This window comes from Podarcis liolepis, assembly GCF_965112155.1.
Source record: "Podarcis liolepis genome assembly, chromosome: 2".
Classification (NCBI taxonomy): domain Eukaryota; kingdom Metazoa; phylum Chordata; class Lepidosauria; order Squamata; family Lacertidae; genus Podarcis; species Podarcis liolepis.
Window position 1 is genome coordinate 38,566,225 of NC_139555.1, and position 15,969 is coordinate 38,582,193.

At 42.4% G+C, this 15,969-nt stretch overlaps 1 long non-coding RNA gene across 1 annotated transcript in view; it reads left to right on the forward strand.

Moving 5' to 3' along the window:
* LOC310699598 overlaps positions 1-15,969 on the forward strand; it is a 187,531-nt gene that overhangs the window by 166,184 nt on the left and 5,378 nt on the right. The window contains exons 15-16 of the long non-coding RNA XR_014522139.1: positions 508-3,089; positions 4,408-4,515. This is a non-coding gene — a long non-coding RNA (uncharacterized lncRNA). The remainder of the gene's footprint in view (positions 1-507; positions 3,090-4,407; positions 4,516-15,969) is intronic.

The window sequence follows — 15,969 nt, forward strand, 5'->3', positions numbered from 1 at the left end:
CTTTTCTCTTGTTGTTGTTATCATAAATTCCTTTCTTTGCGATCTCTGATGATTTTCACAAGCAGGTTAAAAGCTGGCATTCTATGTGGATTTTATACTCTTCCAAAAATCATATCGATCCGGGACAGCCTCTGTACAACGCTTCCATAAACAAAATTAATCTCCGATCTGTCCTTTATTTTTCTCAGGCTTACCAAATAAATCAAATGAGTCTGGGGGTTCTGTCAGGTCAAACTTACATTCCAGCATTCCTTCTCATTCAAACAATCCTGATTCTCTTCCCCCAGTCCTTCTTCCTCCGGCAAACCTGTCATGGCGAGACACCATTTTTAAACTGCGTCATAAAAAATTTCCTCTTTTCTCACCGTTCTCCAGTCTTCTTTCCTGTTATACTCCGTCCCACATAGTTCTTAAAATCCTGCCTGTGATTCATAGAAACGCAACGATCTTGTTTCTATCTGGGGTGAAGGGTTATTAATGTCACATCATGCAGAGCAAAGCAATAAGGTCTTTTAGAGTAATATGTCAGGGGGCAAATGCTTTGGGTGCCAGAGAAGTCCTTGCACCAATAGTTAGCCATTCCTGTTTTAAACAAACCACCTACAGAGAACAAGATGAAAAATCCACAGATAAATGTATGGAGCAAAGTATTTGCCTAGTATGTTTCTTTAGATGACATTGAACTATTACGACTGCAGTCCTAAAAATGTTATGAGGGATTTAAGTCGGTTTAGACCTGTTTACTAAATGGGACTGGCACCCTTCAACATTAGTGCTGGTGTCATGTGCTTGGAATTCCAAAACTGGCATTATGTGCTATTACGTGATGTTGCACTGCTATGGCAATGGGACAGCTCTTAGGATCATACCACAAGCCTGTTTATATCATGAGAGTGAGGGTGGAAGGAACCTGGGTTTACCTCCATCTCTGCCTTAAATAGATCACTCTCTCTCAGCCTCAGATCTATATTTGTTAAATTAAGAGGGCGTTGGCCAATTTGGTGCCCTCCAGGTGATGTTAGACAACAATTCCCATCATCCCTGACATTGGTCATATCGGCTATGGAAGATGGGAGTTGGAGTCCAACAATATCTGGAGGACCCCATGTTGTCTATCCCTTGTTATAAAGAATAGCTGCGAGCTGTATCAATTCCAAGCAGTAGGAGAAGAAGAAATGTAAGTCTAAATACCTAATCTACTTAAACAGTCTGGCTTAAAATGAGATTCTCCATGCCCCACAACCTTTACAGATCAGGCTAAAGTCTGTTTCTTGCATTTCAAAATTCCTATATATACAGAACTACCGCTCACCCATCTAAGTGGTGGGCGGGGTTTGTGACCTGGTGTGGGCTTCCCAAGCCTGGGTGACAGCCCATCGCTCACTGGCCGTCACTCCGCCTCCTTTTTGGCTGGCCAATCAGTGGCTGACTGGGAGGCGGGATGAGGGCCAGGTAGGACAGGCTCCTGCCGGCCATCTCCTCAGTCGGTATTCATTGTCTCTGATTGTCTATGCAATTCAGCATACAAAACCATTGATGTTAAGGTTTTATTTATATCTGGTTCTGTGATTCAGTGTACAATGGTGTACAAATGCAGCAATTGCACATTCTGATCTACATGTAGGTTCCCCATTCATTCCTATGTGACACTGCCTTCAGTGTAGTAACTGAATACCTTGTGAAACTGCTTTAAAGTTGCTCCACAGAGTAGTAGCAACAAGACAAAATTGTGTACATAATCCTACATAACACAGCCCAAAAGGTTTGAGCAAGTTCATTCATTTATGGATCAGGGTACTCGCTATTATCTTAGAAGTGATCGAAACTTTGCTGAATAATTTACTTTTAATCAAGCAGTTCTAAATTTAGCAGTTTTTTTTAATCCTTCACAGTCTCCTAAATCATTGAATACCTTACAAAACTCTATTAGAAATATTACTGTGTTTCAATTAATCACATTTCAAGTATCTATTACAGCCTTACTGAAAAGGGAAAAATAAAGAGCCTCTAACTGTAAAATGTTGTGAATGATACTAGGCTCTTATGCATAAAAGTTAGTCTTAAAAAAATAATAATTACATTATACAGAGACAGAAAATGATAATATTTTAGTAGATTTTATCCTGTATTATGTGTTAAATGACACTAGAATAGGCTGTAGTTGCTGCTCTAGGCCCAGGTAGCATGCAGCCAACAGGGCCTCAAGAGAGGAGAAAAATAAGACGCAGGACAACAGGACTTGGGTTCAAAAAGGCCACAACTTTTTTATTACAGATGTATGTAGATTTTGGTGAAGGCATTGGGTGTGTATCCTGAATCAACCAGCCCACCTGCTGACTGATTGTGTGCGTTGACACCAGGTTAAGGGTCACTCCACAATGTACATCAAATAGGGCAATTCCTCCAGGACTGCTATTTTGGGAGGGTGCTATGGCCTGTTGACCCCTGTCTGGACACCTGGACAACCCCCCCCCCGGACGCTTTCAGCAGAGTACCAATTTCCTGTTGTGGAGGGGGACGAGTCCTGAGCCCCTGCCCAGGCTGAGGATCCAACCTAATGTTTTATCTGCCAACAATAAATTGTGACAGTTGCCATGACACAGGAAAAACTTCAAGATAAGCTCAGTCCAACTCTGACTGAGCTGGTTGGCTCAGATGTGGCCCAATTATATAGAAAACTGGTGGACCTGACTGAAGGTTCCAGGCCAAAGTCTCCAGCCAGGTCCACCACTATGGCCATACTCCCTTGCCTGCTCATGATTGGTTGATTCAACTGAGCAGGCTCCCAGCAGCCCATGCAACCATAGGAGGAGGCACTGATGTTCTCAAACAGTTCCGTGGGACAGAACAATGGCCCCTATCTCGTTGCAGTCACACTGGGCTATAAACCACTGCTCCCTAGCATTAGATGGTAAGTGGCCATTTTTCATTATATGGTAAAGAAGGTTCTAAAGTTTTGACTATTTAATTAAAAAATAAATAAATTTCACAGGATATCTCAATAAAGAAGCACTTGGTAAAAAGCCTGCAATTCGCTCTTGAAATGCCCCCCTCCCAAAGCAGGATTCAACCCATCTCCAAGCATTCAGGTGAGGCGATAAAGTTGCTGGGAAGTGATTTCATTTGGCATCGTTCAGTTCTTTGTCTAGGTATTTCTACATACATGTGGATTTATCATGCCAACCTTACTGGGTCGTGCAGCATAAAAGTGTACGATTAAAGCAACGGCTAGGCACTTTTAATTGTTCTATGTATTTAAATATTTGTATATAGCCATTTCAGAAAAAATAAAATTACATGACATTAAAAACTCACTAGCAAGTGAGATTCAAATCTTCTTGATATGCTCACTTTAATGACTGTTATTGTATTTGTGAGGGTGCGTGGGATGAATGTATGAGCAAAGGTCTAACAAGCAAGGTCTTGGTGAAGGAAAACACTGGAGTTGCGACAAAGAGTGTCAGAGTGTTTGACACTCCACGGGCAACTTGTTTCAGGATGCTTTGTATACTAAAAATCTCGTAAGAGTTTCAAGTAAATAAACTGTGCTTGTTGCTGATAAAACCTCCAAATTATTTTACTATCACAACAGCTTTCTTGCATATTATTTGTTTTACCTTGCTTTGCTTCCACATGGCTTACCTACTACCAGTACATACCAGATAAACTTTTGTTACATTTCTTTCAGACATTTTGTCCAGAACATTATACGCAAATATCACAGAATTAGAAATGTTGCATGTTTGCATGCAACATTAGGGAGTTTGCACTAGTCACATTTGGTGTCCCACATCACAAATATTCAGTCCATGTGTAAATTAGTACAGTACTATATCCTGTTAATTTCAACACTCTGGTCCTTGTCCTGTTCTTGAAGCTGTACATAGCACAAAGCACTGCGTCCTGGCACTCCCCCTTGAGTGTATTTTGGAACTGCTATAAAAGTGTGTTTTCCTATTGCTTCTCTCTCTCTGGATTGGCTAGCTGCAAAGATGCCCACCTGTGCTGTCCTTCTCCTTTGGAATGTCTCAAGCCTTTAGTCTTGGGCTGAAGCATTGTCATTCCATTGGAGAAGGTCCTTTTTTTGGCACTCTGTGCTGCATACCACAAATGCAATTGCTTCTCAAGGAGACAAATGGAACTGCAACATCTCATTCCAGAAGAGCTTCTGTCATGATGCCCTGGCGTAGGATGGCATAGGCTAAACGAGGGGTGGAGGGAGAGAATAGGGAGCCAGCTTTTCTCAAGTGATGCTATTTTACATAAATATCTTTTAAGACTTCAAAATAGATGTTTAAAAATAGATGTGAAATAGGCAGCACTGGAAGGGAAACGCTTTAATAATGCACAGTTTTTTTCTGTACTGTTGTAATTACTAAAGAAACCATCAAGGCTTTTCTGTTCCAGGGAATACATAAATATACAAATATATGTCCTTGTGCAAACCTGTTTGTAGTCTAGAAATGATAAGTGCTTTGACTGATACACCCACTTCAGGATGAGTGCTGCCTCCAGGTAAGTTTTCAATCTACTTATTGTCATATAACTTGCCCACAAACAACTCAGAACAAATTCAGGTAGGTAGCTGTGTTGGTCTGATGCAGTCGAAATAAATAAAAAATTGTCCAGGAGCACCTTTGTTGTTGTTGTTTAGTCGTTTAGTCGTGTCTGATTCTTCGTGACCCCATGGACCAGAGCACGCCAGGCACTTCTGTCTTCCACTGCCTCCCACAGTTTAGTCAAACTCATGCTGGTAGCTTCAAGAACACTATCCAACCATCTCGTCCTCTGTCATCCCCTTCTCCTTGTGCCCTCCATCTTTCCCAACATCAGGGTCTTTTCCAGGGAGTCTTCTCTTCTCATGAGGTGGCCAAAGTATTGGAGCCTCAGCTTCAGGATCTGTCCTTCCAGTGAGCACTCAGGGCTGATTTCCTTAAGAATGGAGAGGTTTGATCATCTTGCAGTCCAAGGGGCTCTCAAGAGTCTCCTCCAGCACCATAATTCAAACCAACTTAGAGACCAACTTAGAGACCAACTAAGTTTGTTCTGGGTATAAGCTTTTGTGTGCATGCACACTTTTGTGTATCTGAAGAAGTGTGCGTGCACACGAAAGCTTATACCCAGAACAAACTTAGTTGGTCTCGTAAGGTGCTCCTGGACAATTTTTTATTTATTTCGACTCAGAACAAATGTTCAATAAAATAAAAATAAATAAAAATCAGCCAAACCTTTCACTTAAAGAAAATCAGGATGAATGCTCAACAAACAGGTCTCCTGGAGGCACCCAGAGCTTCTCTTTCCCCATCCTTTGGACCCCCCTGGGAAACTCAGAAAACCTACTGCACCTGAAACTGGGTGTGTGGACAGTGCAGCTGAATGGGACATAGCTGTGGGCAGTCTGAGGAAGTACCATCCACCCTGGGCCTTCCCATAAAAGCAAGTCTAGAGTGAGAGACTAGGGTGATGTCTGCTGTTTCCAGGAACTCTACTCGTTGTGAGACTTTTGTGGGTGAGCTGAGAGTTTCTTTGGACCCTGGGTGAGAACCCAAAGGCTGAGAGGGAGGGTGTGTCACAAGGAAAACGAATTGATATATTAGTAACTTTGTATTAATGTAACATTTTTCTATTTAACTGGTTTTTTTGTAATATTTTGTTCAAGTTGTCTGTTGCTGCTTTTGTTTTCTGTACATCACTTAGATACGTTTTTAATATATTAAGTGGTACAGAAATTCAATAATCTAATCTAACCTTTATCTGGAGATCTTAACGTGTTAAGGGGCTCATAAGGTTAAATGAGTCTCCTGAGATACAGTGGTATCAGGCCACCAACAACTTTAAATAGCAGTTAAATTAACTAGCTGTTAGCACAACTGGAAATTCACCAGTGATATATGTTCTCTATAACCAGAACCTACCAACAGGTAGAGTAGCATGTTCCTGGTCTTGTAGGAAATGGTACAGCCAGCAATTCATAGCTCTCTCCTTCCCTCCCAGGTATTTGTGCCAGTTCCCAGTTACAGGTTAGTATAACCAAGGAAAAGAGCTTAATATGTGATGAGAGACTGTGCAGATAGGAAATTTGATTTTCAGTGGTTTAGGTCAACAGGGACAGCAACAGGGATTAACAATGTCCTTGTAGCATCCCCAAATCATCTATTTACTTCCTCTATAAGTGAATGTTTGGCTTTCATGCCAATAAGTAAAAATAAAAGACCGTCCTGTACTTGGGATACTTTACAGTAAGGGGAATACTCTACCCTCCATATCAAAAGATATTGCTAGTAGCTGATAAAATGTACCAGTGCACCATCTTCTAAGACCACCTTGTCCAACAGTATAGGAACCATGCAAAGCAGTACCACAGACTTCCACAAACACACATTCCAGAAGTATTCAATGTTCAATGGTGTCAAAAGCTAAGGGCAGTATTCAATTAAAGTTTTACTTAGAGTAGACCTATAGAACTCAAGGAACATGATTATCTTTGAGCCATTAATTTAAATGGGTCTACTCAGGGTGGTTTTCAACTATGTTTTCCTCAAAGTGGCCTGAGGTAATGAATAGGAGCACATTTCCTCTAGCCACCCCAATACAGTGGTACCTCTGGTTACGTACTTAATTCGTTCCGGAGGTCCGTTCTTAACCTAAAACTGTTCTTAACCTGAAGCACCACTTTAGCTGGTCTCCTGCTGCTGCCGCACCACCGGAGCACGATTTCTGTTCTCATCCTGATGCAAAGTTCTTAACCCGAGGTACTATTTCTGGGTTAGCGGAGTCTGTAACCTGAAGCGTATGTAACCCGAGGTACCACTGTATGCATATTATCCACTAAGACCACTGAAGAAAATTTAAGTGCAAAGCCTATAATAGAAGTTTTGAAACTTGAAATTTCAACCCATGAGATAAAAAAATAGATTGGCAAAGCCAAACTTGTACTCAGAAAAGACCTGTGACAATACAGAGCTGGCAGAGGGGATGAAACTATTCCACGCACCTCTTGGCGTTAAAAATGGCTAGTAAATAACAGGAATAAACATAGATTCAGGTAGATAGCCGTGTTGGTCTGACGCAGCCGAAATAAAAAGTTGTCCAGCAGCACCTTATAGACCAACTAAGTTTGTTCTGGTATAAGCTTTTGTGTGCATGCACACTTCTTCAGATACACTGAAACAGAAGTCACCAGACCCTTATATATAGTGGGAGAGTGGGGTGGGGTATTTCTCAGAAGGGTAGTAGGATATGGGTGATTGGCTCAATGGGTATGGTAAACTTCTTGATGAGGAATAAACTTGGCAGTGTGATTATGTGGCTGCATAGAAGACTTGCGGTCACTTCTTACACAGGCTCTCATTCTGCTTCTTAAACAAAAAAAAAGGGAAGGGGAGTTTGATATAGTTGCTTAAATTATCACAGCTATCCAGTGTCCTCCGGCACCTTGACTATTCCCATGGCCACATTTGATCCTGATTTAATTAGGAGTATTTGCCTTGCAGATCGACACTTCATGCTTTCCTCAAAGCCTTCTCATGTGGCCAACACACCTTGTAATCTTTGCAGAAACTCGAGGCATTATTTACAGAGTCTGCTTGTTGCAAGGGTGAGGAAACAAGGTGCTGACACACAGGATGGCTTGCTGTTGTGCAGGTTCCACCAATGCCAAGGTGAGAAGGGGCTGTTGGTAAAGAGTTTGTTTTCATGGACAGGAAAGGGTATTCCTCCAGCCCTTGTTGCTTCCAGACAACATCCTTGTTTATTGGCACTCTCTTTTCTTTGGTAAGTTTTCACAGAGGAGATTCCACATTCGTTCTTTTGTCCAGGTCCAGCTGGGCAAGGTTCTTCCTGAACAAGCATCCACATCTTTTTATCCTCGTGTGTGTGTGTGTGTGTGTGTGTGTGTGTGTGTGTGGTTTTCTCCCCAACACCCACTGCTGTTAAATGGAAGACCTACTCAAATAAGTCCTGTGAACCACCTCCCCTAGCAGCTCTTCAACCACCATTTAGGGACAGTTGTAGAATGCCTAGACTTGATCTGAAAATTAATGGAAGTTTTTTTTTTTTTTTTGAGGGCATTCCCTGATACGTATAGAGCAGTAACAAAAACATAGCAATGCTAGTAGTAGCTGAAATATGGTGATACAGTGGTACCTCGGGTTACATATGCTTCAGGTTACAGACTCTGCTAACCCAGAAATAGTACCTCGGGTTAAGAACTTTGCTTCAGGATGAGAAGAGAAATCGTGCTCCGGCGACGCGGCAGCAGCAGGAGGCCCCATTAACTAAAGTGGTGCTTCAGGTTAAGAACAGTTTCAGGTTAAGAATGGTCCTCCAGAACGAATTAAGTACTTAACCCAAGGTACCACTGTATAACGATAGGCAAAAGAATCTGTACACTGTAAACTCTTCCCTCCATTACTTAATTTAATAGAGGTAAATTATACTTTATACTGTGTGCAAACCTGCTCGTGTGGAAACTCAGTCCATTGCCAGTAAGCCAATCCTCAATATTCATTCTAGTGCTTATTGAATAAGGCTGGATTTTCTGTCTCCTAGCAGTTCCATCTCATGTCTGGTCCTCATTTAGTACGGGTTAGCAGCTGCCTTCCTCATCTTCTTTTAATTCATTTATTTCTGGGAAATGAAATTCAATATTCTCTTCTACACCCAACTGTTTGCTGAATTTGGGAGCAATGCTCTCTCCTGTCTTGGGGAGGTTGGGCTTGTGAATGCATGCTCCAGAACACAGAAGTTACAGAAACTGTTTTATAAAAGGGCAAGAGAAACCTTTTGGCTTCAAATTATGTACAGTCATAAGTTTTAAGAATCATTTAGAGTGTTATAGTGTTTTATATTTTAATTATTTTTAAGCTGCTTTGAGAGCTGTAGCACCATAAAAAAATCTAGGTAAATTCTATAGATAATATCAAATGTGAAATGAGAGGTGTGTGTGTGTGTGTGTGTGTGTGTGTGTGTGTGTGTATGTATGTATGTATGTATGTATGTATGTGTATATATATGACAAAATAATTGCCATCCATTTATACAGTAAGTTCCAATGCAGAAAGAAATATTGTAATCATTAATATTATCCTGAAAATACTAGCGCAAAGTGTTGCAGGGATACACACATCCATGAAACCTATATCAAGGGATATCAGGAACGGCATAGAAAAATGTAGGCAGTGTTTTAAAAAACCCTGCATCTTGTAGTCAGTCCTAGAGTTCTATGTGCAGTTCTTACAGTATCATCAGAGAAACTAAAACAGAACTGAAAAGAGTTTTGTCATCCCCTTACTTTTGACAATGACAAGAGCCATCATCTGTCTTCTAAGCTACATACTTAGGAATTCACCATTGGCCAGAGCGTCTTCTTTTTTTAAATCTTCATATAATGTTACAAGCTTTGTCTTTAACCCATTCTAATCAGAAAGTATTGCCATTATCAAGATCCCAAGGCTCAGGTCAATCCTTTTCTCAGCAATCAAAATAAAAATATAGATTTCTTGTCAATCCCACAATTTCATGTTTCTTTTACTTCTCTTCCTGCAGCAGCAGCATCATTATTCTTCCCCCCGGGATAAAAAAGAAAATAAAAAACATTTTCTTCCTGTTTTTGTTACGTAATACAGTGGTACCTCGGGTTAAGTACTTAATTCGTTCTGGAGGTCCGTACTTAACCTGAAACTATTCTTAACCTGAAGCACCACTTTAGCTAATGGGGCCTCCTGCTGCTGCCCCGCTGCCAGAGCACAATTTCTGTTCTCATCCTGAAGCAAAGTTCTTAACCCAAGGTACTATTTCTGGGTTAGCGGAGTCTGTAACCTGAAGCGTCTGTAACCTGAGGTACCACTGTACTTGTTGAGAGACACTCCTATAGATGGAGAAGAAATTTAGGTTTGATCAAAGGACACATGTAGGAATACATGAATAGTGCTGGAACTGGTCTATGTCAAACTCATAAAACTAATTACAAGTTATGTAAAATGATGGTAAACATTAGAAAATATGGTACAAAATGGTGCTATGCACTATGCATGGGGAGAACTAAAGAGTGAACCAATTTTTGACTGCATCTGTGGTTCTATGTGTCTTTAAATTAACTGTTTATGACCCTGAATTGGATCTGTCTTCCAGCAATATTACTCATCAGAGTATATAAAAAAGGGTCAACCAATGAAAGCAAGGAGGATTGTAACACAAGAGAGCAGTTGTCTCAGAAACCAAGCCTCCTACTGCTGAGAACTATATTAGATACCCTACAGTTAGGTTGGAAACCCAAACTCATTCAAAACAGGTAAGCTGAACCTGCAACAAAATGGCACAGCGTGGAATGCACTTGTTGGAACTTGCCATGCCCCAGTTTTTCATCTATCCCTTGCAAACATGTGGCCTCACTCTCCCCCCCCCCCCCGGATTGTTCTGATTGGGTTATTTTGTTGGTGTCAGCTAAAATTTTTTTCTTTCTTCTGCAAATACTGAGTTTCCCCAAGTATCCTGCTTCTTCTCTCTGCTTTCTCAGTGGCTCCATTTGGTTACATAGCCATAATACCCGAGCACCCAAGTTTATTAATATTGTAAGTATATGCAGTCCTGCTGGTGAAGCCTTTTGAATTAGCCACAAAGGTATTTCAACCTCAGAGAAATGTATCAAGAGCAGGTTAGTTCTATGCAAGCGTTAATACAGGGAATTATTAGCTGCTGAAGAATTTGAGAGCAACTTCTTATGGGAAAGTGGCTTAATACCAAAAGGGTATTAACATTCTCTAGAGGGAACATCTTTTTATCTCAACATCAAAGTATTTGACCAGGAATTCAATCCAGTGATCATACTAAGGAAACGCTTGGGTTCCTCTTCCTTCTTTATTGAGTGTTACTACCAGTCTGTCTTAACAGTTTGTGGCACTTGTTTTTTCAGAAACAGAAACCACAAACCCCTGAAGTTCTAATGGAAATAGCTTAAGGTACTGTATCAGTGCAACATTTTCTCCACCTCGCCACCAATTATAGCTCCAGGTTTTCCCACAATTCTCAATGGCTTTGAGTGGCCCCTTCTGATTACTTGGGGTATGACTGAGGCTGACAGACAAAGAACAGAGAAAGAATCTGTCTCCTTCCTACTGACTTTGACTCCCCAGTTATTTGTAGCACTTTATGGAAAGTGGAAGGCGTGCCAGAAGGAATCCATTTCCCCCCCTTGGAATGCAGCAGTTGTCCCTTATTGTAAGACGATCCCCAATAGCCTGAGCCAAGAAAGTGCTGACAAAAGTGAAACTCTAAAGGGCAGAGAACAGGAATGAGCTGGTTTTAGCTGAAGAACAAGCACCATTCCAACACACACCCCTTCAAAATAAAAAAAGCTATTCTTTATAAAAGGTGCAACTTTGGACACTTTGGTAGATACTTGGTGGTATTCAACTAAGTGTTACCCAGAGTAGACCTAACAAAACTAATGAGCATGATTGGAATGTAATAATGGAGGGATACAATCTATTTCAGAGAAACAGACCAGACAAGAAAGGAGGAGGAGTGGCGTTATATGTCAGGGATGTGTATACCTGTGAAGAGATCCAAGATTTAGAACCTCAAAGCCAAAGTGAGAGCATTTGGGTCAAAATTAAGGGAGAGAAGAATAACAGAGACCTCATTGTGGGAGTTTACTATAGATCCCCAAGCCAAACGGAGGACATAGATGATGCCTTCCTGGAACAGATGGCCAAGCATGCAAAAGGAAGGGAGATAGTAGTAATGGGGGACTTCAATTACCCGGATATTTGTTGGATGTCAAACTCAGCCAAGAGCATAAGGTCAAACAGATTCCTCACTGGCCTTGCAGACAACTGCATTGTCCAGAAAGTGGGAGAAGCAACAAGAGGAACAGCCATTTTAGATCTGGTCCTAACCAATGTTGATGACCTGGTTAGTGGGGTAGAAGTGGAAGGATCATTAGGCGCGAGTGATCATGCTCTTCTGAAGTTTACTATACAGCGGAAAGGAGCAGCCAAGCATACTAGGACTCAATTTCTTGACTTTAAGAAAGCTGACTTCATAAAACTTAGGGAAGTGCTGGGTGAGATCCCATGGACAGTAATACTAAAAGGAAAGGGAGTTCATGATGGCTGGGAGTTTGTTAAGAGGGAGATAGTAAAAGCACAACGTCAGGCAATACCAATGAGACGGAAACATGGAAGGTGCTTAAAGAAGCCAGGGTGGCTATCTAAAGAACTTTTAACTGAGTTAAGATTAAAAAAGGATGTGTACAAAAAATGGAAAAGGGGAGAAACCACCAAAGAGGAATTCAAACAAATAGCCAGCACGTGTAGACACAAAGTCAGAAAAGCTAAAGCACAGAATGAACTCAGGCTTGCTAGAGAGGTTAAAAGCAACAAAAAAGGCTTTTATGGGTATGTCCGTAGCAAAAGGAAGAACAAAGAAACAGTGGGGTCACTCAGAGGAGAAGATGGTGAAATGCAAACAGGGGACACAGAAAGGGCTGAACTCCTCAATGCCTTCTTTGCCTCAGTCTTCTCCGATAAAGAAAACAATGCCCGACCTGAAGAATTTGGAGCAAATGATTCAGCAGAGGAAACACAGCCCAGAATAACTAAGGAGATAGTACAAGAATACTTGGCTAGTTTAGATGTATTCAAGTCTCCAGGGCCAGATGAACTGCATCCAAGAGTATTAAAAGAACTGGCAGATGTGATCTCAGAACCACTGGCAGTCATCTTTTGAGAATTCCTGGAGAACAGGTGAAGTCCCGGCAGACTGGAGGAGGGCAAATGTTGTCCCTATTTTCAAAAAGGGGGAAAGAGAGGACCCAAATAATTACCGCCCAGTCAGTCTGACATCAATACCAGGGAAGATTCTGGAGCAGATCATTAAGCAAACAGTCTGTGAGCACCTAGAAAGGAATGCTGTGATCACCAATAGTCAGCATGGATTTCTGAAAAATAGTCATGTCAGACTAACCTGATCTGGTTTTTTGACAGAATTACAAGCCTGGTAGATGAAGGGAACGCAGTGGATGTAGCCTACCTTGATTTCAGCAAGGCACTCGACAAGGTGCCCCATGATATTCTTGTAAAGAAGCTGGTAAAATGTGGTCTTGACTATGCTACCACTCAGTGGATTTGTAACTGGCTGGCTGACTGACCGACCGAACCCAAAGGGTGCTCATCAATGGTTCCTCTTCATCCTGGAGAAGAGTGACTAGTGGGGTGCCACAGGGTTCTGTCTTGGGCCCGGTCTTATTCAACATCTTTATCAACGACTTGGATGATGGACTCAAGGGCATCCTGATCAAATTTGCAGATGACACCAAACTGGGAGGGGTGGCTAACAACCCAGAGGACAGGATCACACTTCAAAACGACCTTGACAGATTAGAGAACTGGGCCAAAACAAACAAGATGAACTTTAACAGGGAGAAATGTAAAGTATTGCACTTGGGCAAAAAAAATGAGAGGCACAAATACAAGATGGGTGACACCTGGCTTGAGAGCAGTACATGTGAAAAGGATCTAGGAGTCTTGGTTGACCACAAACTTGACATGAGCCAACAGTGTGACGCGGCAGCTAAAAAAGCCAATGCAATTCTGGGCTGCATCAATAGGAGTATAGCATCTAGATCAAGGGAAGTAATAGTGCCACTGTATTCTGCTCTGGTCAGACCTCACCTGGAGTACTGTGTCCAGTTCTGGGCACCACAGTTCAAGAAGGACACTGACAAACTGGAACGTGTCCAGAGGAGGGCAACCAAAATGGTCAAAGGCCTGGAAACGATGCCTTATGAGGAACGGCTAAGGGAGCTGGGCATGTTTAGCCTGGAGAAGAGGAGGTTAAGGGGTGATATGATAGCCATGTTCAAATATATAAAAGGATGTCACATAGAGGAGGGAGAAAGGTTGTTTTCTGCTGCTCCAGAGAAGCGGACACGGAGCAATGGATCCAAACTACAAGAAAGAAGATTCCACCTAAACATTAGGAAGAACTTCCTGACAGTAAGAGCTGTTTGACAGTGGAATTTGCTGCCAAGGAGTGTGGTGGAGTCTCCTTCTTTGGAGGTCTTTAAGCAGAGGCTTGACAACCATATGTCAGGAGTGCTCTGATGGTGTTTCCCGCTTGGCAGGGGGTTGGACTCGATGGCCCTTGTGGTCTATTCCGATTCTATGATTCTATGACTGTTAGGGCCATTAGTTTCAGTGGGTTTAGTCTGACAAAACCCTAGCTGAATACCACCCACTACTTCAGTAAGGGGAATTGCCAAATCTGGACTTTGTAGGGTGGTGTTCATGTAAGCCAGGCAATATGTCAACAATGCCATTCTTGCAACTTGTTGAACTATCACATTCTCCTTTCCTGTAGCAGAGATCTGGTTTCCTTTCCTGTTCCAGTAGCTGAAGATAAAGCTTCAAACCACCCAGCAAACAGAATACCTAATAGTCTTGCCCGGTGCTTTGGAAATCTTGATCTTGGCCCCAGGATGGATTACTTTGTCACATCTCTTTTTAAATGCTCCACAGCCTCAACACCTCCTAAAGCTGGTTTTGAGAGAAGAGTCAGATACTTAGCACTTCTTTTCCTGTACGAAACAGGAGACTCCCTCTGCCCCTAGTTCCTTGTCAAGATACAAAGATGCACCCCCCCCTCAGTTTGCGAGTTGAAATATGCTGAAATGGACCCCCTGAATAAGGCATTTCCAAGCCTCACTATCTTGAGCAGAGTGGAAGAAAATAGGGCATGCTGTAAGAACGTGAGGAGCCTGCTAAAAGGTAAAGGGTAAAGGGACCCCTGACCGTTAGGTCCAGTCGCGGCCGACTCTGGGGTTGCGGCGCTCATCTCGCTTTATTGGCCAAGGGAGCCGGCATACAGCTTCCGGGTCATGTGGCCAGCATGACTAAGCCGCTTCTGGTGAACCAGAGCAGCACACGGAAACACAGTTAACCTTCCCGCCGGAGTGGTACCTATTTATCTACTTGCACTTTGACGTGCTTTCGAACTGCTAGGTTGGCAGGAGCAGGGACTGAGCAATGGGAGCTCACCCTTTCGCGGGGATTTGAACAGTCAACCTTCTGATCGGCAAGTCCTAGGCTCTGTGGCTTAACCCACTGCGCCACCTGCGTCCCTGAGGAGCCTGCTAGATCAGGCTAATGGCCCATCTAGGCGAGCATCCTGTTCTCAAAGAAGCCAATGAGATTCCTGTGGGAAATGAGCAAGCATAACTCAAGCACAGGAACACACTCTCCCGATTGCTGTGGTTTCCAGCCATTGGTATTCAGAAGCGCTACTGCTTTTGACCATGGAGGTAGAGCTTAGCCACCATGGCTTTTGCCTTGATAGCCCTCTCCTCCATTAGCTCAGCTGATAATTAATAGCCATGGTCCATTCTCCTTTCCACCCCACAAGCTGAGTGATCTCTCCTTAGCCACCACACTTTCTGCCCAGCATGTTGCTCTATGCTTCTACATCCTTCCCATTTTGTGCGCTGTGTTTTAAAACGGAATGCAAATCTGGGATCCACAGGGCAGATCAGGCACATCAAGCTATTTTCCAACAGCCAACAGCAAATTTAATATCTTTAAAACATCAGATGATGTTGATATTTGCACTCTGCAGCGTTGGCAATGTACCTTCAAACTAGACTGATGTGTGTGCGCATGCAGTAAATAAAAAGCAAAACTTAAGTTACCTACTTTTCTGGCAATTCTCTCCCTCTCCCTCTCTCTCTCTCTCTCTCTCTCACACACACACACACACACACAGAGAGAGAGAGAGTGTGTGTGTGTGTAAAGTAGGAGAAAGAGCTGCCTCTGCCTAGAACAGCTGAGAATGAAGGTTATATTCTGCCAAAGTCACAAAAGCACTTCATGCAAACTGACCCAAGGAAATTCTTGGTGGACACTTGGAAAAAAGGCAATGTCTCCTTTAATCTATCCAGCATCTCAGATGCAGAGAAGATATTTCAGATATATG